The sequence below is a fragment of the Trachypithecus francoisi genome, unplaced genomic scaffold, assembly GCF_009764315.1.
Source record: "Trachypithecus francoisi isolate TF-2019V2 unplaced genomic scaffold, Tfra_2.0 Lachesis_group17, whole genome shotgun sequence".
NCBI lineage: Eukaryota > Metazoa > Chordata > Mammalia > Primates > Cercopithecidae > Trachypithecus > Trachypithecus francoisi.
Genome location: NW_022681462.1, coordinates 53287829 through 53310451, shown reverse-complemented (window position 1 = coordinate 53310451; position 22623 = coordinate 53287829). Strand labels below are relative to the sequence as shown.

Below are 22623 nucleotides of genomic sequence, written 5' to 3'. Positions count from 1 at the left end.
ACTGGGCAAGTGAGAACCAGACAGGCACTGGGCGACTCTGTGCCTCGCTGAGGAAAAATAACTAAAAATGGGCAAAGGAGATCCTAAGAAGGCGAGAGGCAAAATGTCATCATATGCATTTTTTGTGCAAACTTGTCGGGAGGAGCATAAGAAGCTGCAGGCAGATGCTTCAGTCAACTTCTCAGAGTTTTTAAGAAGTGCTCAGAGAGGTGGAAGACCACGTCTGCTAAAGAGAAAAAAAAATTGAAGACATGGCACAGGTAGACAAGGCCCCCTATGAGAGAGAAATGAAAGCCTATATCCCTCCTAAAGGGACGACAAAAAAGAAGTTCAAGGATCCCAATGCACCCAAGAGGCCTCCTTTGGACTTTTTTCTGTTCTGTTCGGAGTATCGCCCAAAAATCAAAGGAGAACATCTTGGCCTGTCCATTGGTGATGTTGTGAAGAAACTGGAAGAGATGTGGAATGACACCGCTGCAGGTGACAAGCAGCCTTATGAAAAGAAGACTGTGAAGTTGAAGGAAAAATACGGAAAGGATATTGCTGCATATCGGCTAAAGGAAAGCCTGAGGCATCAAAAAAGGGAGTCATCAAGGCTGAAAAAAGCAAGAAAAAGAAGGAAGAGGGCCGGGTGCAGTGGCTCACGCCTGTAATCCCGGCACTTTGGGAGTCCGAGGCAGGAAAATCAGGCCTCCCAAATGAGGTCAGGAGTTTGAGACCAGCCTGGCCAACATGGCAAAACCCCGTCTCTACTAAAAAAATACAAAAATCAGCTGGGCATGGTCGTGCATTCCTGTAATCCCAGCTACTCAGGAAGATGAGGCAGGAGAATCACTTGAACCCAGGGAGCAGAGGTTGCAGTGAGCCAAGACTGCACCATTGCACTCTAGCCTGGGTGACAGAGAAAGACTCTGTCTCAGAAAATAAATAAATACATAAGCAAATAAATAAAAATAAAGAGAGAAGAGGAGGAAGAGGAAGAGGATGAGAAGGACGAGGATGAAGATGAAGAAGATGCTGCTGCTGAATAAGTTGGTTTTTGTGCAGTTTTTTTCCTTGTCTATAAAGTATTTAACCCCCTTGTACCCAATTCATTCCTTTCAAAGAAAAAAAATTGAAATGTAAGGCTGTGTAAGATTTATTTTTAAACTGTACAGTGTCTTTTTTTGTGTAGTAAACACACCACTGAACACGTCTTTAGATAACCCTGTCCTGGTGGTATTTTCAGTAGCCACTATTGAAAATGTGGCTGAAACTGTACCTTGCCTGGTACAGTATGGGGACTGTAAATTGGCATGGAAATTTAAAGCAGGTTCTCCTAGGTGCACAGCACAAATTAGTTATATATGGTGATGGTAGTTTTTCATCTTCAGTTGTCTCTGCTGCAGCTTACAAGAAACAACTGCTCTGTTAACTGAATATTACTCTGTAACTGCAAAAAAAAAAAAGTCGCAGCTGTTTTGTTGACATTCTGAATGCTTTTAAGTAGATACAATTTTAAAAATGAGTATTGTCGTCCTTAAAAAAAAAAAAAAAAGAGCTGTGCAATACTCTATCTGCCACCAGAGGACTCTTCTTTGACATCTGTGCCACCTTCAAGAAAGGCAATAGATTTCTAAGGTTTCCAGCTGAAAATGGCTGGAAGGGCTCTGTTAGAAAAATCAGTCATTGGGAAGTTGATGGAAGCAGGTGGTCCATGAGGACAGGATACACTCTAGGGAAAAGGTGAGAGAGCAACTAACTGGGGAGGTCTGATTGTATGGAGTGCTTTCCCCAGAGGGAGAATGTGCCAGTTATCAATTTATTGCCTCTCAGCTCCCTTCACTGACTCATCTATTAAAATAGATCTTGGCCCTTTAGTTTTCCTTTTACTATAGCCGGCACAATGTTTCATCAGTAGAGGGTGCTGGAGAGAGGCATTGAAGAAAAAAGGTGTTTTCCTCCCTGGTCCTGATGGCTTGTTGGTCAGACCCCTGAAGAGCATGTTTTTTTCTTCACTGCTGGCTCAGTATAAGTGCCTACAGGGCACTGCTTTTGCTGTATGCCTTCTTCAGCTCTTTTCTTGACTGGAAGAGTATGGTTAGGAGACCCAGACAGCATGGCTTTCACCCTGTCCTATATTGCTGCTTTGCATAGGCACGCTGGAGTCCCCATAGAGCTGGCTGTCTAGTGAACTGGATGCCCAGCCTTTGTCCACTGGCTCAGACTGCTCTGGTCCAAGTCATAAGCAGGGGTGCACTTGATTGCTGCGGAAGGCCTCCCCAGCTTTCAGTCCCACCAGCACCCACAGTGGCAGCCCAACTCACTCTGCACACCCACCCATCAAATTCAGCTCTCCTGCGCCCTAGATATCCTGACACAGACACTGCGTGTTCCAGGCCTCACACCTACAATGGCTTCCTGACCCTCTCTATACCAGTCCCCCCCATACACCCAGCTTGCCCACCAGCTCTGACTTGCCTGCCCCAAAGGGTTACTTCTTTCCTGGCAACTCTTAGCCATCTCTGGGTTGTGTAACTTAGGAACTCCTCTGCCACCAAGTAGATTGTGACTACACCTTCTTCAATGAGCTCTGATCCCTTCCTCCAAGTTTGTCCTTTTTTGTGGAACTTTCCCTCGGTCCTACAGCAGTGTTTAGAGCTTTCATTCTATCTTTAGAGTCACTCTCCTATCATTCTTTACTCAATAATTCTTTATATTAAACATCACTGTTTAAATTACTGTGTGGTTTTTGCTTTTGATTAGACCCTAACTAATTAAAGTTTACTCTCACTGGGAGAGGGCAACAGGTGTTCTGCTTTTTCATTAAATCTCATTTCAAAAAAGAGAAGAGAACAATTTCCTGTCAAGAAACTGGATGTTGATATTGGCACAGACTCTCTGGGTAGAGGATAGAATTGGTATAAAAACCCTAACCAGTAACGCAGGCCCTAGGCCCCAGATCCTGGCTTATATTCAAGTATAGTTTCGAGATAGGGATTTTCCTGTACAATGAAAGAACAGCTTCTGAGTGCCTATCAGAACCCAGAGCTGGTAAGGGTTTAAGATGTTTGCTAGACTTCTGCCTACAATGGAATAAGATAAGTTATTCTGGGAACATTATTACTTACAGTGAGAAGTAAAATTCACCTTCTTTTCATTGAGGTGGCACTTAAAAATAGCATAAGAGACAGATAGTTTCTAGATTAGGTATAATGTGCTAATAATGTAAAAAAGGTTCTTCTTTTGCTTCTTTCTTATTCTTGCCAACGATGCATTTCTAAGTTTCTCTTTTAAAGAAGATTTCCTGGGTCTGAAAAGGAAGTTCGAAGTCCTTGTGATATTCTGCTGACAGACTGATCTTGTTTTGATTTTCTTGAATGTTCTGTTTCTCCTCTTCTGCAAACAATGGGTCATTTTTGTCTCTTGATTTTACTTAGCTGTGGTTTGAAGTCTTCTTAACGTAACAGTACTGTGTGTTAACCATGCTCTAATTAAAGAGTGAAGCTGAAGTTCTCCAATGTTCCTTAAAGATTTCCTTGGTTAACTCTACCACATCTATACATCTCTGATAATGATATCTGCAGTCTTGTTCATAAAATAAGCTGCATTACCAAGGTGAGATGATTGCCCACAATCACATATCTAAAGAAGGAAGGAACAGGTAACTCCTCTGAATACAAGAGACTTCTTTCTAAGGGATTTGACTATCTCCCATTGTTTTCCCATGTTTGTCCTCATAGTAATCCAATGAGGTAGATAATACTTTAGAGATAAGAAAGCCAGGCTAAATAAATTAGGGAGATTTGTCCAAGAAGTTTTAGTAGTAGTGTGCAGACTAGAAGTTGTGTTTTAATTCTCTGGCTTTATGTAAATATTTACTTACTAACTTTTCCTCATATGAAAAAGAGCTGGCTATGCAACAATTGGTTTTTCTTTTTCTTTTTTTTTTTTAGACAGTCTCACTCTATCAACCAGGCTAGGGTGCAGTGGAATGATCTTACCTCACTGCAACATCCACCTCCTGGGTTCAAGCAATTCTCTTGCCTTAGCCTCCCAGGTAGCTGGGACTACAGGCACGCATCACCACGCCCAATTAATTTTTGTATTTTTAGTAGAGATGGGGTTTCACCATGTTGGCCAAGCTGGTCTAGAACTCCTGACATCAAGAGCTCCACCCGCCTTGGCCTCCCAAAGTGCTGGGATTACAGGTGCCCAGCCTTTTTTTTTTTTTTTTTGAGACGGAGTCTCGCTCTGTCGCCAGGGCTGGAGTGCAGTGGCCGGATCTCAGCTCACTGCAAGCTCCGCCTCCCGGGTGCACGCCATTCTCCTGCCTCAGCCTCCCGAGTAGCTGGGACTACAGGCGCCCGCCACCTCGCCCGGCTAGTTTTTTGTATTTTTTTAGTAGAGACGGGGTTTCACAGTGTTAGCCAGGATGGTCTCGATCTCCTGACCTCGTGATCCGCCCGTCTCGGCCTCCCAAAGTGCTGGGATTACAGGCTTGAGCCACCGCGCCCGGCCGGTTTTTCTTAAATGAGATAATTTCTTCCTTTTTTTCCTAAATCATCTGTCAGGAATAATAAAATTAAGTATTATTTATAATAATTACTCACAGTAATAATTGTGATAATAATGTGAACAATTTGTATTTATATAGCATTCTATTATTCACAAAGCATTTTGACATATATTGTCCAATTTCATTCCCACAAAAATCCTTGTGAGGTAGATAGAAAAAGTATTATTTTTCTATTTTACAAATGGAAAATAGAGACTCAGAGAAGTTAATCGAATTTCTTAATATCACATATTTAGGACGTGATGGTGGAGATTGAATTTGATCCTAAATGTAACTCTAAAACCTGTTCTATGACACCCTCTATATACTACATAATAGCCGAAGACATATTAAGTCTATCTGCTGTTCAACAAATTACATGCACCCAGAGGTCCAGTTTGGCAGACAGAACAATGCTTCTAAGTGTTCAGTTATGAATTAAATTCTGAAGTTAGAGAAATATTGGACACATATTGAAATTGTGTTTTCTATAACATGTATTGTGATAAACACAGAGTCTAATAATGTGTAGTACTGTCAGATATAGTACCTCCATAGACATACTGTAATATAGTAGTACTGTCAGATATAGTACCCCCATAGACATACTGTAAATAGATTTCTTTCACTCTATGGAAACGGAAGCTCAGAGAAGTTAAATAAATTATTTGTACCAGTCTCCTATGATTTCAAAATGCTGCTTTTTCTGGATTAATGTAGTTTATTTCAAAAAAGATGTCCATATGAAAAAGGTTCTCCAGGGAGCAGAGAAAAAGAGCTGGCTTGAGGAGGATTAGTGAGTGGAACCAGGCACTGGTGGAACTAATCAGGGTGTCATCCAAGCAGGACACCCTAAGTTTGTCTGCTTATCTACTGATTTGATAGGCAGCAAAGAAGATATCACCATTCATGGCCGGGTGACATGTGCAGTTTCTGACATTTTTGCCTATCATCAAGGATACGATTCAAATAAAATCATACATTCTTTGCACAGGTTAACAACATCCGTTGACTGATTTAGGTTTGATCGTATCCATTGGCAAGGGCACATGCTCACTGAGTTTAACAGAAGCATAATAGCCTATACTACTTATATTTCCATTTCTTTTTTAAAGATATTTTTGCTGAGAATGTGCAGTTGAATTCTAGATGGTAAAGTGAGTATCAAATGGAACCTCTTTGTATTCTTTAAATGAATGATAGCTCTCTGTGTGTTTATAATGATGTGTATTTTCAAGAATGATACATTCTGGATTTTCTAAGATAATTCTGATTTCAAATTATGTATTTTTCCCATGGAAACTATTTTTTATTCAGAAAATAGTAACTATATCACATATTGTGCGTGTCATCTGTATTTTATTTGCCATTTGTCATCTGTACTTAAATAGCTTTCTACTATATTATCTGTTGATTCCTATATTAAGAATATAATTAATTTTCTGTAAATCTAAAATCAGAAAAAAATACTTTTAAAGGGCCGGGCATGGTGGCTTAAGCCTGTAATCCCAGCACTTTGGCAGGCCGAGACGGGTGGATCACAAGGTCAGGAGATCCAGACCATCCTGGCTAACACGGTGAAACCCCGTCTCTACTAAAAATACAAAAAAAAAAAATTAGCCGGGCGCGTGCGGGCGCCTGTAGTCCCAGCTACTCGGGAGTCTGAGGCAGCAGAATGGCGTGAACCCGGGAGGCGGAGCTTGCAGTGAGTGGAGATCGCGCCACTGCACTCCAGCCTAGGCGACAGAGCGAGACTCCGTCTCAAAAAAAAAAAAAAAACCTTTAAAAAGACCTGAAAGGAACTTAATTATTTGTGCAAGACAAATAATTTTTATTTTATTTATTCATTATATATATTTAATATATCTAACTGATATGACAAATAAGTTATCAATATCTTGCTCACACCAAAACATTAATTCCATTTGCAAAGTTATGTGAAAATTATTGCTATTATTCCAATAATTCAGATAAAATAGATTTCTAGTGCATTTTCTTCTTCAATATTTGGGTGGATAGGGAAGGGATATGAATTTTGACTTGAACCATAAACTAGATTGTCTAGATTGACTGATTTCATGACATAACCATGCAACCTGCCCTTGGGGTTTCTTGGTGATGAAATTTTTCTTACTGTTCTCACATATTTGTTTCCAGCTATAAATTCTTACAATTATCAGTGTTTGTTTTTGGCCAAGTCATAATTGTGAGTGAAGAACCATGGAAGGAGAACATTTTTTGCTCATCAATTACTTTCATAAAATCAACAATTTGCTTAAGTGAGTCTTCAAAATAAATACTGATTTTAATGAATATCTACCTTTCACAGTTCATCAGAACATTTTGGTATGTAAAATTAACCTCAGGATGGCAGAACTTATGTGCTAGAGACATTTTGAGGAAAAAAGTGCCCATGTAAAAGAAACAAATATTGAGTCTGTGTTTGATTGATTCAATTTCTAAGAGAGTTTTTTACAGTCATGTAAGCACTGCCAGACTGTTCTGTCTACCAGAGAAGTACGTTTTATTAGATGCATATTAAATGTGTTTACTCTGGATTAGTAGGTTCTGAATTTATACACTTCTTTACTGTTTTATATATATATGTTGTCAGCAAAAATATATATAATACTGTTGTTTATAGGATACTGAATATTTGGCAATTTGTAAGGTGAAATGTGGGAATTACTCAAATGAAGAGTCAAAGCAGAGAAGGCTCTGGATGATGTAATGAGGTCACCATTTGAGAGGGGCTTGAGTGAGAACCAGGCTAAGGCAGAGCAGAGAAAGAGAGGCTTTTGATTTGGTTATTAAATGCCAAATAGATGTGGTGTAGTAAATGTAAAGAAGAAATGAACATTTGGAAAACAAATATTTTAAATTCATATTTCATGCTTTGGGATATCCACTTTTCACACACAGAAAATAGGAGAATATGTTTTTCCCTTTGTGAATAATTCTTTGAAAATTCAAATATTGGTCCCTGAGGGAGGTAGGGCATATGAAGCAATGACTGATGTCTTCCTAAATTTAGTAAATATTGGGTCTTTGAAGATATTTCACATTAAATGGAGTGTTGGTGTTAACACATTATACAAGCTAAAATGTGAATAATCTCTGGACTTACTCTCATTGGTTCTTTATCGGGGGAGGGTTATCAGTTTGTTTTATCAAAGTAGTACAAAGCTATATACAATATTAAATAGCACTACAAAGCTTATGTTAACAAAAAAAAAAAAAAGCAGTACCTTCTCCCTCCCCTGAGCTGTGCTTCCCAGGGGCTTTTAAATCTTCAGCAGTTTTTCCTGATATAAAATGCCTATCATTGTACGGCTATGTCTTCATTTACAAATTTTAGATATTATCTATTAACTCCTGACACACATATATTTCCCTCTCCTATCATTCTCATATAATTCTAACCTCATTTCTAGTTAATTCAATATTGAGTATTTACATTATGATGTCAGTGCTGGTCATTGGTAACCCAAGTATTGCACTTTGACTACTTATCCTTCATTGTACCATCTGTAAGAGTTAAAGAGGAAAGAAACACAAAATGAGGCTTGGCAGTTAAGACAGGTTTACTTTAGATAAAATATGAGGGGGGCTTCTGGCTGATGATGATGATGATGACGATGATGACGATGACGACGACGAGATAAATGTGTATTATATATATATATATATATTTTTTTTTTTTTTTTTGGTCAGTAGTGCTTTCTCTTACAGACTAGGAGTATATATTGGTTTTAGGGTAAGGGAGTTTATCATAAGCTTGGAATTTTTCTGTGTGAGGAAGAAGTTTTATGGTGGGGTTGGAATGTCTTTGGTAGGAGGGATGTTTATCTTGGGGCAGACATCTTTCCACCCGGACAGAGGTTATCTCAAGGCTGGCATCTTCCCCACTGGAGGGGGGTTATCTCATGGCTAGCATGTCCCTGGTCAGGGAGGGGTTTGGAAACTTTCTGGTTGGAGATGTTATTTGTGGTTTAAGGTCATGCTGGCCTAAGCCATTAGGCTGATGCCCTTTGGATTTAGGCAGTTTTTTATTAAGGTGGACTTTAGAATGAGGGGCTTGTCCAAGATGGTGATGTTCCTCTTCTGTCACAACCTTTTGTTTTCTTTTGAGTTAAGAATTGCCTAGTTTTCCATCTTACCATTTTTCTTTCCTTTTCTTTCCTTCCTTCCTTCCTTCCTTTCTTCCTTCCTTTCTTCCTTCCTTCCTTCCTTCCTCCTCTCTCTCTCTCTCTCTCATCAGAATTTTGCTCTTGTTGCCCAGGCTGGAGTGTAGTGTCTCAATCTTGGCTCACTGCAACCTCCACCGCCCGGGTTCAAGTGATTCTCCTGCCTCAGCCTCTGGAAGAATTGGGGTTACAGGTGCCCACCACCATGCACGGCTACTTTTTTGTATTTTTAGTAGAGATAGGGTTTCACCATGTTGGCCAGGCTGGTCTTGAACTCCTGACCTCAGGTGACCCACCCTCCTTGGCCTCCCAAAGTGCTGGGATTACAGGTGTGAGCCACCATGCCCGGCCAGCATCTTACTATTTTTCTATCAATTCAACCAAATGTTTCATTAGATTTTCAGATGCTGACTAATACTACATTCAGCATTTCAGATAATCTATTCGTCGTCTCTGTCTTCCTGCTCCTGTCTGGACTGGTTGCTGTCTTGATTGTCATCCCAGGACATTCCCTGTTTTCCATCTTCCATTTTTTTTTTGTTTGTTTGTTTTGGTTAGGTCACTCCATTGGTAACGATTACGCTGGGACTCATCCTTCAGTAGGGTGAGCAAGAGTGCATGGATGCCCTGTATGTTTACCTGCACAGTTGTTTGTTACTTAAAGATATGAATAGAATTCTAGGATGGAAATAACTTCCCCTCAGAACTGGGAAAGGATTGCTTCATTGTCTTCTGAACTCAGTTGCTACTGGCAAGTTTGATGCCCATTCTGATTCCACATTCTTTTATTGTGCTTGCCTCCCACCCCCAATCCTCTAGCAATTCCAAGTTTATTATTAGTTTCCTGAAATTCCATACTGTGACTTGGTGTAAGTCTTTTTTAATTCAGTGGGCTGGGCACTCAGTGGGACCTTCCAATCTGAAACTGTATGTCTAAATCGCATTAATTCAGCTCTGGGATATTTTCTTCTTGGATTTATTTGATGATTTCTTCCCATCCGTTTATTCTTTCTGTTTTCTTTTTCTGAAAATCCTATGAGTCAGATGTTGCACATTCTGGAAAGATTATTTAAGCATCTTATTTTTTTCTCTCATTGTGTATCTTTTTTATCTTTTGAGTTTACTTTCTAGCTTTGTGTGCTTTTATCTTCTAATCATTTTATTGACTTTTTTTGTTTGTTTCATGGTCACATTTTTAATTTCTATAAAATTATTCTTGTTCTGATTATTCCTTTTTAAAAAATAATCATCTTATTTTATGGATATAATGTTTTTTGATCTCTCCAATGATTCAATTATAATTTTAGTAAAGTTTTGTTTTGTTCCTTATACTGTCTTTATTTCTTCTGGGATTTATTGTTGAGGATGGAGGCTTTCCTCAAATATCTTATAATCTTTAGTTATATATTTCTATTTTTAATAACCTAATTTATTAATTTTCTCCAGAGGTAAGTAGGGTCTACTAATTTATTTGCTCAAATACATTTTACGTTGGTACGGCAGAATTTTATCAGATTCTCTAGCCACCCATGTGTAGTCATAAGGCATGAAATGCTGCTTTTTATGCACAGGATGTTCTCAAATGCTTCTAAGTCCTCAGCCTTTTTGAATGCCTGCAGGGTAAAGTGCTTGGCTGCTTCTTGGGATCCACTGCTTTGAAAACAGAGTTTAGCTTCTTTTGCTTAGTAATGTTATTTGCCATTCTTTCATTTGTATCCTAGCTTTCAGATATATTTTTTTTTTTGTCTGCTGATATTCATTTCCTACCTGCTGTTATGGCTTATACCATTTTTTTTTTTTTTTTTTTTTTTTTTTTTTGAGGCGGAGTCTCGCTCTGTCGCCCGGACTGGAGTGCAGTGGCCGGATCTCAGCTCACTGCAAGCTCCGTCTCCCAGGTTTACGCCATTCTCCTGCCTCAGCCTCCTGAGTAGCTGGGACTACAGGCGCCCGCCACCTCGCCCGGCTAGTTTTTTTGTATTTTTAGTAGAGACGGGGTTTCACCGTGTTAGCCAGGATGGTCTCGATCTCCTGACCTCGTGATCCGCCCGTCTCGGCCTCCCAAAGTGCTGGGATTACAGGCTTGAGCCACCGCGCCCGGCCGGCTTATACCATTTTTAGATGAAATTTCAGAAAAAAAAGAGAAGACAAACACACTGAATTTATCTTCCATATATATTTTAATGAATTAGTTATTTTTTCATAGAGGCGTGGTCTCCCTATATTACCCAGGCTTGGTCTTGAACTTGTGAGCTCAAGAGATCCTCATGCCTTAGCCTCCCAAAGTACTAGAATTACAGGCACGAGCCACCGTGTCTGGCCAATCTGCCATATTTAGCTGGAAGTTCCTTATTGGTTTTTTATTTTGGCAATCCAACTTTTGGATATGAAGATGACTTTTATGTCTTAGAAATATTACATTATTAAAAATATGTTGGTTTTGACTTGCTGGGGTTATTTTCCTTCTTCCTTTGGTAAAAACACTTGATTCATTATTTTGAGCAAACTTCCCCTTCCCCAATTTGTGTGTTTCTGGTGGGGCTGCCCACCAGACATCAGCCCTCTGACCACAGAGATGGACACATGCTCTAATCTGGAAAATTAGTTTCACTCTCATGGGAGTCTGACTCCTGAACAGAGACCAAAGTTGCTGGTGATGTTGTTTTCTTATTGGTGAACCTTAGAGGGCTGGCTTATGATTGTACCAGCCTGGGTCCTTTGTTGGACATACTAGAAACCAACTCTGATTGACTTTAGCATAAAAGGGTTTTAATGGGAGCCTATTGATTAGTTCATGAAATTTATGAGAAGGTTTTAGAATCAGGCTTAGAAAATAATCAGTTACCATGCATGTAATTTTCCTACAGCTGCTGTAACAAATGGCCACAAGCAGAGTGATGTAATCCAACACATTTATTTTCTTATAATTCTGGGTGTCAGAAGTATAAAATCAAGGTCTGGTCTGGATATAGTGGCTCAAGGCTGTAATCCCATCATTTTGAGAGGACAAGGTGGGAGAATTGCTTGAGCCCAGGAGTTTGTGACTACCCTGGGCAACATAGTGAGACCTTGCCTCTACAAAAAAATAAAACGTTCGCAAGGCACAGATTACATATGTGAACAACTGCACCAGGCCTATAAATGTATTTTATTTATACCTTACATAGTTAGATCATTATATTGGCTTTAAAGTGTTTTGCATAAATTGCATTGCCTCTGAATTCCACTTCAGGAGAGTAAAGGAGATATTACAAACTATTATTATGAAAAGGGGGTATTGGGTCTCATAGAGCTCTAGTCAGAAAAAATAAGCACATTCCACAAGGCTGGAGGCAGTAAGATCTGGGGGGGTACAGAGTCTGTTTCTCACAGGAAGGCATGGGTTCTCTGGACCTGGGGTAGAGCTTAGGCGGGAACGACTCCCTTGCTATGGCTCAGGGGCTTCTCTAAACATCTTTTATTCGCCCTCAACATTACTTTGACTCTGACTCCCGGATCATACACCTGTTTTTATCTGGTAGATTATTTTGTAAGTGACCTCACATACCAGCCATCTCTGTTCAGCCGCCATCTCATTTCCACTGTGACATTGAGAATCAGTATTTTTAGATGCTGAGACCAGATCAACCTATATAGAAAAATAAATCTGGTTCCACTTTTACTTTCTATATAGGATATCATTAACATATTTTCCATACAAATAGGGACTGTCATGTACCATATGTTATTCATCATATGGCATCATGCCTGTTTCAAGACATATTTTAATATAGCACAAAGGCAAAGAGTTTTAAACTAGAATGTCTGCTGTGCGTTGTGGTTTAGACTTTCTGGTTATCATGAAGCCTGATTAAGTTAGCTTTCTACATGTATACCATAGAATGAGCTCTCAACAAATTACCTAGAAAAGTTAACTAAGCAAGATAAGCTTTGGGCATAATAAAAGTAAACTATTAGAATTTTAGCTCAAGGTAGGCAAGGTCACAGAGATTTTGCAGTTGAAGCCCATTTTATTGGATGAACAAAGAAGAAAAAACAGGAAAACAACCTGGCTAGCAAAGAAGTAGAAAGATATGACTTCTCTATTCTAGTTATTAAAGGCTTAAGGATTCAACTATTTAAAGCACAATATCCCATATTCAGATACATTAATTAATTCGACTATTGGCTGAAGCCCATCTGTGTGTCAGGTACTACGCTAGTTTCTGGAGAGTTCCTGGGGGACAATGGTAAGCACAGATAGACTCAATCTCTGATCTTGAGGAAATTACAATCCAGTGGAGAAGATAGAAAATAATAATAATAACAATTATAATTTATTTTATTTATTTATTTTCTTTTAAAAATATAGTCAGGGTCTCACTATGTTGCCCAGTCTGGTCTTGAACTCCTGGGTTCAAGCGATTTGCCTGTCTCTACCTCCCAAAGCGTTGGGATTACAGGTGTGAGCCACTGCACCTGGCTGTAATAATAATTTTTAAACCACTTATGATAATATAGATACAAATAGAGTTAAGTGCTGTTAGGGAAAATAACCTAAAACAAAAGACACTGGATTTTTTTCCATTAGCCCTTTTAGATTCACCCTCCATCTTTCTCGACCCTGCTGTGTGCTCTGGGAGGCGGCCTCTGTGGCCTGCATCAACAAGTAACCTGTCCCTCTGGCCTCAGGCTGGGTTTGACCCAGGAGAGGCATCAGCAGGAGACTGGGTGGTGGGAGCAGAGTGAAATTGGGCAATTTACTCCCCTTCCCAGCCAGGCTATAGATTAGCTTCTTTTCTTTGCTGAAGGCCACAGCTATTCTTTCTAGGTTCTGGGAACCAACTGTCCACTTACTCCTTTAGATGAGGGGGTAATAAAGGATTCCAGCTGTTGCTAGTTCAGAATGTTTCCCTGTAGCTAGTTGGCTTCCTTTAACTATGCTCATATCTTTCTAAATGGTCCCCTCATGGAACTCACCCGTGGGTGTGTCATCCTTTTCTTGCCAGGACACTGACATGAGCCTAGACCAGAGAGGGTGGGGCTAGTGGTGGTGAAAGGGGCATTCTAGGCAGAGGCAAGAGCTCTTCAGGGGAATTGTTTTAAGGGAGGAGAGTGTAGCTGGAGTGTAGAGAAGGAGGGGCGAGATGGTGTTGAAGGGGTAGGCAAAGGCCAAATTATGGGTTATAGGATGCAGTGGATGCTTTTCTTTTTCTTTTTTTTTCTTCTCTTTCTTTTTTGAGACAGGGTCTCGCTATTGTTGCCCATGTTGGTCTTGAATTTGGGCTCAAGTGGTCCTCCTGTCTGGCCTCCAAAAGTGCAGGGACCAAGAAGGCATGAGCCACCATACCAGGCCTCTTTCTTTTGGCTGCTCAGCATTTTTTGAAACCCCTTCTTGTGTATGGGGAATTCCCTACTTTAGGGGTCTTGGTGGGCGGCCCACTGCCTTCCCATTATAGAAGCTCAGCTCCCAGGCGGTTAGATGTGGGCGCAGGACCTAGTTTCAGCCAGTCAACAGCACCCAGCCAGTATCTGGGTCAGGAGCCAGAAGCAGAACAGTGAGGGCTTCTCCTCTGGCCTTGGCAGGTGTGGCAGTGGCTCTGGCAGTGGTTTCTGTGGTGTTGGCAGTGCAAGCTGTGGCATCTATTTCCTTAGCTTGGCTCCCAACCTTCCTGGGGGCCATATCCTTTTATAAATTTCTTTCTTGTCTGAATGGGCCAGAGTTCATTTCTTCCTAGTGGCAATATCTTTTTAATACATTTCTTTGCTTTTTAAATTAACCAGAGTCCACATCTGCTTTTAGTAACTAAGAGCCCTGAGTGTACTTAGTTGTACACTGTGGTAACTAAAAACACTGTACCTTATAGATCGTGCTAAGTGTTTTAATCTTAATTATAAGTACAAAGGGAAGACATTTAAGGCTTTAAGCTGCAAGAATGATGTGGAGGCAGTGACAGGACCAAGTTTGCATTTGGAAGCGCTCTTTCAGATTGCATTAAAGAGGGTCTAGATTCAATGTAGGGGGACTGCCGGGCATGGTGGCTCATGCCTGTAATGCCAGCACTTTGGGAGGCCAAAGCGGGCGGATCACAAGGTCAGGAGCTCGAGACCAGCCTGACCAACATGGTGAAACCCTATCTCTACTAAAAAATACAAAAATTAGCCGGGTGTGGTGGTGCAGGCCTGTAATCCCAGCTGCTGGGGAGGTTGAGACAGGAGTATCGCTTGAACCCAGGAGGTGAAGCTTGTACTGAGCCAAGATCATGCCGCTGCACTCCAGCCTGGGTGACAGAGCGAGACTCCATCTCTAAATAAATAAATAAATAAATGTAGTGGGACCAAGGGATGGATGATGTTGGCTTAGAGTAGGAGTTGCAGTGGTAACACAGAGAAGTGCCTGGATTTAAGGGTTATTTGACATTTGAAATAGTTATGACTGGATGTAGGGGAGGTTAAGGAAAAGACAGGCATCAAGGTTAGTCCTTGGACTTTTGCTCTTTGAACTGGGTGTTGACTATATGAGGCCCAGGTACTTTGTTTAAATCCTGATTGCTATCGATAATTTAATGGCTGATCAAATGTTTTCTATTCTCCTATGCTTTTGTGTACATACATAAACTTGTTGGAGTTGGATGACCAATTGCACGTACATTTTCTTTAGATCCAGACTCTGAATTCAGACCCTGTTTCAATGCTTGGCTATCACTGATGAGGAAAAACACAGTTGGTCTCTGAGTCACCCTGTGAAATAGTATTCAGAGCTGAGGCTTCATTTGTAGTGCTTGATTCAACAGATCCCTGGGCTGCTGTGAGTAAGTGGAAAGCCATTTTAGAGAAGCCAGAATTGGGTTGCCATCTGTCATGCATGGGCTTTGCTCCTTACACATATTGGTGAATAAAATGTTTAACAGGCTGTAGCCGGAAAGTGATATGCAGCATCTCATTCATGAGAAAACTCTACATTTTGTTTTCTGTTTAAGGGCATTGTTGAAGTGTCCTCTGGGCTGTGTTTATGCATCCTCAGGTGAATAAATTCTTGCCTAAAGTTCACTGTCATCAGCACTTACAACAAGATGGAACGACAGGAAATTGTGAAACTAATACATGCTGCTTACTGGTGTTCAGAGCCTCTTTCAAACATGACTTATTCACAAATTTCTCCAACGGAAGTCATGCAATTTTTATCTGTTGTGCATTTGCTTTGTACCAATCATTCTTCCAACCACTAATAAATATTTATTTATACACACACCATACATCCCTCCATACACCATGTATTTATTCAACTCTCACTCTGATATGGTTTGGCTCTGTGCCTCCACCCAAATCTCATCTCAAATTGTAATCCCCATGTGTTGAGGCAGGGACCTGGTGGGAAGTGATTGGATCATGGTAGCAGTTTTCCTCATGCCTTTCCTGTGATAGTGAGGGAGTTCTCACGTGATCTGATGGTTTAGAAGTGTGTGGTGGATCCCCTTCTCCTCTCTCCTGCCACCACATAAGACATGCCTTGCTTCCCCTTCGCCTTCTGCCATGATTGTAAGTTTCCTGGGGCCTCCCCAGCCATGCAGAAGTGTGAGTCAATTAAACCTCTTTCCTTTATAAGCTACCCAGTCTTAAGTAGTTCTTTATAGCAGTGTGAAAACAAACTAATGCACGCTTCAACCATATGAAATAGATATTGCTGATCTCATTTTCCAGTAAGGAAATTGAGGTTATTTAGAAATCTGAATTTGAACCCAGCCATGTGTTACTATATATGCCAAACCACTGTGCCATAAAATCATCTGACTTATCATTTGTTCCTTTCCCTTATTCTGTGTTCCCTTGACTGGTATCAATCCAGGATGTATTACATTATTTTGAAATTGAAGACATCTCTGTTTAATAGGGACAAAAGCATAGTCAAATAACAAATAAGTAGGGTGAGGAGTTAAAGAAGTACTTAAAGGAATTTAAAATTTAAGTGACTAAAGGAAGCCATCAGATCTCCGACCAATCCAGGCACGGTGGCCAAATGCTCTTTGGTGAATTTCTCCACTTGACTCCTATATTATAAATTAGGATGAGAAAAAAGATCAGAAGCTTTTAAAAACATTAGACTAGCTCCACTACAAATAAGGGAAAATGCTGGAGCTAGAGTCAACAGATGGAGTTTGAATCTGAGATTTGAATCCTAATTTTACTACCAGTTGTGTCTACTTAGGCAGATCTGTTGACATCTCAGAGCCTCTGTCTCCTCTGATGGTAACACCTTTGTCATATAACATTTATGTGGAGTAAATGAATAACATTTACAAGCTGTAAAACGTTATACAAATGCAGGTATTATTATTAACTTACTTGAGACCCTAAAGGTTGAATTTCTGAAAGTTAAGTCTAAGGCAAATGATGTCTGTGTTCCTATAAGCAGAGCAAGATCACCAACAACAGTATCAGCCATCATAGCAATTTTTATATTTGCTACATCTTCTTATTTTTTTCTTACCACAAAGCTGTAAAGCATTGTCATTGTATAACATTTACAGAATAAGAAGGCAAAATAAGTTTTCCAATGTCAAAGAGAGCATCAGAAATAAAATCAGGATTATTTCTACCTTGCACTATGTACTTCCCACATTAGAATACCTTTGCTTAACACCATTTATGGAAAAAAATGTAACTTAAGGATCTGTAGCTAAATTTAGCAGATAATGTTGGAAGATGAGACTAGGAGAATATATTTAGAGACTACTTAACATGAATTGTTATCTGCTAGGGAAAAAGACGAGTTTTAGGTATTCCTAGAACTCAGTCTAGCAAATTATTCATCTGTAAGGGGAAAATCTGTGGTAACTGTACCTAAAATTATTTTTTAAACATCTCAACTTTAAATTTACATCTAAAAGTAACTTTTTTTTTCCTATGCAAGATGTCCCACACTTACTAATGTATCCACAGACTAGCAAACCCTTAGGGGAAAGTAAAATGTAAACAAAGCAATAGATAATTATCAGTTCAGTGACCCCTTAAAGTTAACATTTAAATCGTTTGCCTTTTCCAAATAAAGGTTATAAGCACAAATTGCTTTATTATTAGCCTAAATGCTTTGGTTATCTTACACATAAAATACTTTGTTTTAGCAGTGGGAGATGTTATGCTTGCGTAACCTGTAAGATTTAAGCAAAGCATTGAGGGAACAAGAATGAACACACATTGTTTAATGTGGCATTTGACTTTACAGGTGTATTTTGGCATGGCAGTCATCAGTTGGAGTGTGTCACTGATAAGCCAGCTTAGCTTATTCTTACAGTAGAACTGATATTTCTGTGTGGAGGGAGATTGATTTCTCTAATGCTCTTGGGATTTTCTCTGGGCCTTTAGTTGTTTATCCCAGGAGAGAAGGGATGACTCATGTTTTTGTTGAATTTGAGAGAGGAACTGGGTTTGTATAGCCCTATCCATTTGTTGTAGGCACTGTTTAGTATATAATCCTACCTTATAAAAGACCCACTGAATACCTCCTGGCTCTCGGGGCTGGATTGCAGGTAGCAGGATGTCCACCTCTGGTCACAGATAGGCACCTGATCCAAATTAGGCCAATGAGATTTTCTCCAAGGACTTGAGAGGGAATAAAGAGAAACAGTCTGGCCATGATATGTATGTAAACTCAGAAGCCCTGGGATAGCCATTGCTTTCAATGCATGTGGATTAAGAAGAAACAGGTATTCTGTAGAAAGAGAAGCACAAACTAGGTCCAAAGAGAACTGCTTGGACTCTGGTGGTTTTTCAGTTCTTCCCTTCAGCTTGTTCGAATTTCTGATGTTGAGGATTATGAGATGTCTGTGTCCTTATAATAAAGTCTCTCTTTTTGTTTTTGCTAAAGGTAACATGAGTTGTTTTCTGCTACATGTGCCCAAAAGCATCTTAACTAGTACACCATTTAGTTATGAAGAAGAAAATGATCTTACCCAGGCTGTTTGAGAAGGAGACTGCATTCTTCTCAAACAGCCTGTGTTTGAAGGAGAAGCAATAGCTGTTGGTACAGCCATTTAAGGTGGTATAATGAAATTTTATCTTTTTATTAAATTAAATTAATGACTTAATTTTATTTTCATTTTTATTTTGTTTAACTTTATTTTTAAGGCAGGGTCTCTCTCTGTCACCCAGGCTGGAGTGCAGTGGTGCAATCACAACTCACTGTAGCCTCAAGCTCCTAGGCTCAAGCAAATCCTTCCACCTCAACCTCCTGAGTAGCTGGAACTACACGTGACACCACCACACCCGACTACTTTTTTAAAACATTTTTTGTAGAGATGAGATCTCACTTTGTTGCCCAGTCTGGTCTCAAACTCCTGGCCTCAAACAATCCTCCTGCCCAGGCCTCCCAAAGAGCTGAGATTAAAGGTGTCAGCCAGAGTACCCAGCCATAGATGAAGATTTTTCTATGACCAAACCAGAAGGTAATGTGATTCAGTTTTGTCATATATATGGGGATGATTTGCCTGACATTTCTCACCCCCTACTTTCCCAAGAACTTGCATAAACATCTCCTACTGCTAAAACAAAGCAAAATACAGAATGAATGGAAAGATTCACATGATGCTATCATATTTTGAACACATTGAGGGTGACCAGTTGATGAATATGCTAGTTAGCCAGTAAGTTTTTGAATTTAGCTATGTGATTGACATAATTGTAGTTAGCAAGTTCTATGTGTTTAAAAACATTAGTCACTAAACTGTGCAGATTTTAATGAAAGAGAGAAGACATTGTGCTTGGAATATTTAACCCAGAATACTTCTCTGGGGGTAAGTTAAATCTCAAGATGTTTCACTTCTTAAGAAAAAATACATCTGGGCCGGGTACAGTGGCTCATGCCTGTAATCCCAGCACTTTGGGAGGCCGAGGCGGGCAGATCACTTGAGGTTGGGAGTTCAAGACCAGCCTGACCAACACGGAAAAACCTCGTCTCTACTAAAAATACAAAAGTAGCTGGGCGTGGTGGCACGTGCCTGTAATCTCAGCTACTCAGGGGGCTGAGGCAGGAGAACCTCTTGAACCCGAGAGGTGGAGGTTGCGGTGAGCTGAGACTGCGCTAATGCACTCCAGCCTGGGCAACAAGAGCAGAAGTCCGTCTCAAAAAAAAATAGAAAAAAAACATTTAGAATCTACTTGGCAAGTGTCCAGTCATAATTGACAAAATGGCTTATAATAAGGATTCTGAAATTCTTATTCAAGTTAAATCATTGCAGTGATTTACATTGAAGTCTAATCCTGGTTAAGTGGTTTCATGAGGATGAATTTTACACCTAACCACAGCACACCATCTGCTGTTCCTCTGTATTGTTTATTGTGCTTCTATAGGTGAGATCTTTCCCCACTTACTTAGCTCTTTTATGTATCCTCAACCCCGAGTTATTTAACATATATTCCAGAATTGGTGAACACTGCACCAGTTAAGCCCTCTGAGTTCCAAGGATACCCTTCTTAACAACTCTAGTTACTTTATAAGCTATGCTCTAATTTTAAGTGATATCTAAATGAAAATAAAATATAATTCACATTATTTTCAAAAGCTCTTCTTTTTTTTTTTTTTTTTTTTGAGGCAGAGTCTCAGCTGTCACTGAGGCTGGAGTGCAGTGGCATGATCATGGCTCACTGCAGCCTCCAACACCCCGGCTCAAGTGATCCTCCCCACCTCAGCCTGCCTGGTAGTTCTACAGGTGTCTGCCACCACACCTAGCTAATTTCTTTGGCATTTTTTTTCGTAGAGACAGAGTTTCACCATGTTGCCCAGGCTGGTCTCAAACTTCTGAGCTCAAGCAGTCTGCCTGCCTTGGCCTCCCAAAGTGCTGGGATTACAGGTGTAAGCCACTGCACCCGGCCTCAAAAGCTTTTCTTTATTTGACTAATCCAACACCCTTTCATGATAATAACATGCAATAAATTAGGAATAGAAGGGAATTTTCTCAGCTTAGAGAAAAACATCTATGAAAATCTCACAGGTAACATCATGCTTAATAGTGAAAGGCTGAAAGCTTTCCTCCTAAGATTAGGAATAAGACAAAGATATCTGCTCTCACTGCTTCTATTCGACATTACACTACAGATTCTAGCCAGGACAATTATGTAAGAAAAAGAAATGAAACATTCAGATTGGAAAGGAAGAAGTAAAACTATCTCTGCTTACAAATAGCACAATCTTGTGTGTACAAAATCCAAAGGAATCTACAAAAACTCTTAGAGCTAATAAACAAGTTTGGCAAGGTTGCAGCCTACAAGATCAACTGTGTTTTTCTTTTCTTTTCTTTCTTTCTTTCTTTCTTTCTTTTTTTTTTTTTTTTGAGACTGATTCTTGCTCTGTTGCCCAGGTGAGAGTGCAGTGGTATGGTCACAGCTCACTGCAGCCTTGACTTCCCAGGCTTAAAAAAAAAGGCCTTCTGAGTAGCTGAGACTACAGGTGTGCACCACCACACCCAGCTAATTTTTTGTATTTTTTGTAGAGACAGGGTTTCACCATGTTGCCCAGGTTGGTCTAAGATCAACTGTATTTCTTTCTTTTTTTTTTTTTTTTTTTTTTGAGACGGAGTCTCGCTCTGTCGCCCAGGCTGGAGTGCAGTGGCCGGATCTCAGCTCACTGCAAGCTCTGCCTCCCGGGTTTACGCCATTCTCCTGCCTCAGCCTCCCGAGTAGCTGGGACTACAGGCGCCCGCCACCTCGCCCGGCTAGTTTTTTAGTATTTTTTAGTAGAGACGGGGTTTCACCGTGTTAGCCAGGATGGTCTCGATCTCCTGACCTCATGATCCACCTGTCTCGGCCTCCCAAAGTGCTGGGATTACAGGCTTGAGCCACCGCGCCCAGATCAATTGTATTTCTATATACTCCAATGAGCAATTTAAAAATAATGTTAGACTGGGTGTGATGGCTCATGCCTGTAATCCCAACCCTTTGGTAGGCCAAAGGGGTGTGGATCGCCTGAGGTCAGGAGTTCGAGACCAGCCTGGTCAACATGGTGAAACCCCATCTCTACTAAAAATACAAAACTTACCTGGGCATGGTGGCACGCACCTATAATCCCAGCTACTCAGGAGGCTGAAGCAGGAGAATCGTTTGAACCCAGGAGGTGAAGGTTGCAGTGAGCCAAGATCACACCACTGCACTCCAGTCTGGGAGACAGAGCAAGACTCCGTCTCAAAAAATATATATATAAATATAAATAAAAAAATAAAGTGAAAATGGTGTTAAGAAAATAATTCCCATATTCAAAGGATCAAAAGGAATTAAAATACTTAGGAATGAATTAAAATAAGTGCAAGCCTATAATCTGAAAACTATCAAATATTGTTGAAAGAAATTAAAGAAGATCTAAATAAATGAAAGACATGCCATGTTCATGAATTAGAAGACTTAGCATTAAGATGACAATATTTTCCAAATTGATCTACAGATTCAATGCAATTCCAATCAAAATCCTAGCTACCTTATTTTATTTATTTTGTTTTAGAGACAAGGTCTCACTCTGTACCCAGGCTAGAGTGCAGTGGCATGATCACAGTTCACTGCAGTCTTGACCACTCCAGCTTGAGTGATCTTCCCATCTCAGCCTCTAGAATCCAGCCACCTTTTTAAATTTTCCCTTCCTTCCTTCCTTCCTTCCTTCCTTCTTCCTTCCTTCCTTCCTTCCTTCCTTCCTTCCTTTCTTCCTTCCTTCCTTCCCTCCCTCCCTCCCTCCCCCTTCCCCCCCTCCCTTCCTCTCTCTCTCTCTCTCTCTCTCTCTGTCTTTCTTTCGACAGAGCCTCACTCTGTTGCCCAGGCTGCAGTACAGTAGCACAATCTTGACTCACTGCAATCTCTGCCCCCTGGGTTTAAGCGATTCTTGTGCCTCAGCATCATGAGTAGCTGGGACTACAGGCACATGGCAGTACGCTAGGCTAATTTTTG

The 22623-nt window shown here is 40.3% G+C and overlaps 1 pseudogene; it reads left to right on the top strand.

Moving 5' to 3' along the window:
• On the top strand, nt 1-625 carry LOC117062846 (annotated as a pseudogene).
• Nucleotides 626-22623: the final 21998 nt, after the last annotated feature.